This window comes from Dasypus novemcinctus, chromosome 23 (assembly GCF_030445035.2).
Source record: "Dasypus novemcinctus isolate mDasNov1 chromosome 23, mDasNov1.1.hap2, whole genome shotgun sequence".
Taxonomy (NCBI): Eukaryota; Metazoa; Chordata; class Mammalia; order Cingulata; family Dasypodidae; genus Dasypus; species Dasypus novemcinctus.
The window spans coordinates 14,460,769-14,466,082 of NC_080695.1; the positions used below are offsets into that span (position 1 = coordinate 14,460,769).

The 5,314-nt window shown below is 47.0% G+C and overlaps 1 non-coding gene across 1 annotated transcript; it reads left to right on the plus strand.

The window, feature by feature from the left end:
- On the plus strand, window positions 1–72 carry TRNAW-CCA (transfer RNA tryptophan (anticodon CCA)). The gene has a single exon. It is a non-coding gene; the product is annotated as a tRNA-Trp (tRNA).
- The last annotated feature ends 5,242 nt before the right edge of the window (window positions 73–5,314 follow it).

Here is a 5,314-nt window from a genome sequence, read left to right on the forward strand (position 1 = left end):
GGCCTCGTGGCGCAACGGTAGCGCGTCTGACTCCAGATCAGAAGGTTGCGTGTTCAAATCACGTCGGGGTCAAAGCTTTGCAGTTTTTCCCTCCAGCCAGGGGGAGCTATGTCTTAATTGAGCAGTGAGCAAAACAAGAGCCTTTCCCCCAACTCCCAACCTTTAGCTTAAAGGCACTTCTTTCTTGAACAACTCAGCAATGCACAAGCATAGAAACTGACCGACAAGGAAAATCTGGAAGTGCAGAAAATGTACCCAGCTGAGCAGAAATCAACAGTAAGCTTGGACTTCAGAGAGGACCTCTACCCAAGGCATGAGGAGACTTTGTTAAGGAATTCACTTGGGGGGAGAAAAATAGTTTTATTGGGTTCCCGGAAGGGAATGGCACAGTCATATCTGACACCCACGGTTTTGCCAGAGTCACGACCGCAAGTTCCCTTGTGTCTGTAAAGATACATCCACATCCTGGTTTCTCAGGTGCTCAGGACTGGTTATCCCGACCTCTCGCAAGGTTTGGCATCCCTCAGCCTGCTGCTTTTATAACGGGGAAATACAAAGCGAGATGAAAAGGCAGACAAAATAGAGGTGACACCACATCCCCTCACTGGGGGTGGGGCATGGGGTACTGGCCTTAGGAGTCCAGACCAGCCCACGCTCCCCCCGGGGTCTCTCGGCCCCCTCCCTCCTCCTGGCTGCTGGGCTGGTCAGGCACCTCCTCCAGGACTTGGGGTTCCAGCAGCCTCTGGGTCAAAGCTTCACCCTATGGGAAAGTGAGGCCCGGAAGGGATATCCTTTTTCTTCGGAAATGTACGGGGCAGTGTTAAGTGTGCAAGGAGCATGATGCAAGCCCCTACACTCAAGTGTTCAGAAAAAGGACTGTTAGACAGATGACGCCACAGAAAGATGCCCAGTAGCTAGATTGATAGAATGGCAGCCAGAGAGCGAGAATGATAGGGCAAACGTGGCAGCATGTTAAATTCGGTGGATCTGAATCTCTGGAGGGTGGGGGGTGCCCTTGTCTGACACCAGAGCGTTCCAAGGACCCGCAGGCACCAGGGGAAACTTCTCTCCTCCCAGGAAAAGCGAAAGGGGAGCAAATGTCAGGAACCTGCTTCCTGGCAATGTGTTGGGGAACAGCCAGGAGGCTGCGGCCAGGCCTGCTCAGAGCACACACAGGCCTGGAGGCCATGATGCTTGCCCCACCATCCTCCCCCTGCTGTGTCATATTCCTAGAAGTGACCCGGGGCCTCACTGCCCACGTGGTCTGCCCAGCACGCCATTCCGGACCCTCCCTCCCCTACTTCCAATTCTTCTACCTGGACGCACAGACTGTCCCAGTCGGTGACTCCCCTGCTTCCTGTTTTGAAAGTTTTCTTCTGGTTAGAATGACTCTAAGGCGAGTTATCCAAATGATTTATTCCACAAACACCTGCACAGTCATAAGATAAGCTCACGATGTGCGCCGAGCACTGCTCTGGGTGTTGGGGATATGTGAGGGAAAAATATCCCTGTGCCAGCTCTTGGGGAGGGAGCTACCTCCTAAGGTGGCCAAGAGGTTTTGACAAATGGCAAGCCCTGCACCAAGGGAAGACTTGTTCCCCGATGATTGGGAAACAACAAAATTATGTATACAGACAGAGAGAGAACAAATGACAAAGCAAAGGAAGGAAATGTTAAAAGTAGGTGAATCCACATAGAGGGCAGGGAAGTGTTAAAAAAGGGGGGGGGGGGGCCTGGCTCTCATCCTTCCCAACTGGGAGTAAGAGCTTGCACCACCTCTGTCTTCCTGAGACCCCAGCTGAGCCCTTCCAGCTTCTGTCCACCCCTGGATCCGAGGTAGCGTGACCACATTTCCAGATGTGCCCAGGACCGCCCCAGCTAATGCTGCTGCCTCTGCTCCGCTGTGTAGTTATTAATAGGGTTCTCATTCTCTCTCAACAGCGTCCTGGTTTGGATGATAAAGGATGTGATCACCTTATCATAGCCGATAGTCCATTCCATAAAGGTGGAGTTGTGTGTGCAAGGTGCCTGTGATGGTTTGAAATGGTATGTATCCCAGAAAAGCATGTTCTTAAAGTCAGTCTATTCCTGTGGTTGTAAACCCATTGGGAGTAGGACTTTTTTTTATTCTTCCTTTTTTTTCCTTTAAGTAGGACCTTAGGATGAGGCTGTTTGGTTAGGGTGTGGCCCACCTCAATCAGGATGGATCTTAATCCTGTCACTGGAGTCCTTTCTAAGAGAAATGAAACTCAGACAGAAAGCAAGCAAGCCTCAGGAGCAAGAGGCTGGGCGTAGAAGAAACCAGAAGAGAAGGGAGAGATCAGGGGACCGCCATGTGCCTTGCCATGTGATAGAAGCCAAGGATCATTGGCAGCCAGCTCCAGAGCACCAGCCTTCGGGGAGAAAGCATGGCCTTGATGCCTTGATTTGAACTTTCTTTTAGCTTTAAAACTTCAAGCTAGTAAATTCCCATTGTTTAAGCTGACCCATTGCATGATAGTTGCTTGAGCAGCCTAGGAAGCTAAAACAGTATCACAGACAGGCCTTCAGGGAGTTATAACACACCCCTTTACTTGTTTAAACAAGTAAACCATGTTTACATATTATTTTCACTTTTTAAGTCTTTTGGTATGTTTTAGGAAGCGTCTGTAAAGTTCAGAGACCAAGGTTAACTTCTTTGTATTTCTACTCTTCAATGTCACAGACAAACCCATCTGTCATCTTCACACGCATGTAAACATGAAACCTTCCCCCCTAAACATTCAGAGACATGTCTACTAACCCATAGATGCAAATGCGGGGCCAACCTTTCTCTTACAGTTTATATTCTTTTTCAAGTATAACCTTTCCCTTGAAATACAAGGGAATATGTATTCCCTTGAAATACATATTGTATTTCTGACTACAATGATTATTTGTACAGAATTTTAGGGTTGAAAGACACTTTATTACTTATGGAATTCAATTGTCTGCCTGATGTTTGATTATAACATGGATTATAAAATGGAAGCAGATAGCACTTTTGTGAGAATTATCCTTATGCTTTATGCTGCCTTGTGTTTGCATGAATATGTCAGTGTGAAGTGAAGAAGTCTCCATTCTGCCCAGTATATCTTGTTAGTTACTGTCCTGGTTTGTCTTTTGTGGACCCCAGAAAATTATGTTCTTAAGCTAACCCATTCCTGTGCCTGTAAATGTAGTGTAGATAGGACCTTTTGATTAGATTCAGTTAAGGGACCTTTAAATCACTTTGATTATATTGCTTTAAGGCTTTGATTGGACTATGTCACTGAGGTGTGACCAGGCTAGGTCTCTACCCTCTTGCTGTGTCTTATATAACATGAGAACACACAGAGAGACATAATAAAAGAGAGTTACCACCATCTTTGAGAGAGAGGACTGCAGGAAGACAGAGAATCCCCAAGAGGCTGCGAGAGGTCCTGGAGTCTGGAATCAGCAGAGCACAGAGGCATGGCAAGAGGCCACTGAGGGGGTTGGGTCATGGAGCAGCTCAAGTCTGAGAAGACAAGCCCTGCTATATGCCTGATCACCCACCGCTGAGCTCCAGAGACAGTGCTTCTTGAGGGGAAGGCAGGGACCTCAGCAGAGACCAGGCACCATCTTGCCTTGATATGCAGCAGAAATCTGGGATCTGCTAGCAGCCGATCTTTGGTGAGAAAGCATCTCTGATGGTGCCTCAGAAGTGTAAGCATTTCCTCTAATAAAATTCCCACTATGAAAGCCAACCCATTTCTGGTATATTGCATTAGCAGCCCTGTGGAAAAGTAAGCCAGATACTGATGTTGGGATAATTCTCTAGTTAAGGATCCATTTGAAGCCTCATTATTTCAGAGAAAGTCCTTACCATCCACACAACAAAGACCTCAATTCTTTTTTTTTAAAATGAATATATTTTTTAATTTTTCCCCTTCCTTCCTTTTATTTATTTATTTAAATGTTACATTCAAAAAACATGAGGACCCCATATAGCCCCCATCCCCCCTCACCCCACTCCTCCCACATAAACAACCTCTTTCATCATCATGGCACATTCATTGCATTTGGTGAATACATTTTGAAGCACTGCTGCACCACATGGATAGTGGTTTACTCTGTAGTTTACACTCTCACCCAGCCCACCTAGTGTGCCATGGCAGGACATACAATGTACAACAACTGTCCCTGCAGTATCACCCAGGACAACCCCAAGTCCTGAAAATGCTCCCACATCATATATCTTCTTCCCTCTCCCTACCCTCAGCAGCTACCATGGCCACTTTCTCCACATTAATGCTACATTTTCTTCCATTACTAATGACAATAGTTCCAGAATAGAATATCAGTAAGTTCACTCTAATCCATACTCTATTCCTCCATCCTGTGGACCCTGGGATGGTTATGTCCACTCCGCCTCTATATTGAGAGGGGGCTTAGATTCCACATGGATGATGGATGCAATTCTCCTGCTTGCAGTTGTAGGCATTCTGGGCTCCCTGGTGTGGTGGTTGACCTTCTTCACCTCCCTGTTAGCAGGCTGGAGTAAGTTCATTAAACCAGAGGGCAGGAGCTACAGGTCTGTTGAGGCTCAGGGCCTGGCTATCACATGGACAGTCCAGAGATTCAGGTCTCCTGAGCATACATCAGACCCCAGTACCAACCACAGGTCTGGTAAAACTTACAGGAGAGGCTTGTGAACAAAGATCACATCTGAGTTCAACTCCATCACACTCAGGAACACAAACTCCAAAGTAGGGCCAACTGACATGACACTGAACTCCATCTGTCATGACCATAGAAACTGTGGGTCTCTGTAGCCCTCAGAAGAACCAATACCTGGGCTTGTATCTACTTTGGTTGTCTCTGGGACTTTGCTGAGGCATGTGTAAGAGCAACCCCTCTGATGACCTCCTGACTCTTTTTTGGAGACTTATAGCCATATAAACTCATTTCTCCTTTCCATTTCCCCCTTTTCTTCAGGTCAAAAAGCATTTTTAACTCCTGGTGTTATATGTAGACTGAGATATTCTGCTGGTCTGAGTTGATCCTTTTATTCAAGGTCATTTTCTAGTTACATCATCAGCTGGTACTTGGTAGTAATCTCTCAGTGCCAGGGAGGCTCATCCCCGGGAGTCATGTCCCATGCTGGGGGGAGGGCAACGCATTTACATGCTGAGTTTGGTTTCGAGACTGGCCACATTTGAGCAACACAGAGGCTCTCAGGAGGTAACTGTTAGGCACCCTGCAGCTCTAGGCCTTGTTCTTATTTCAGGTGCACAGGCTCACAAGCATAGTCATTAGTATCAAGGGCTCATTG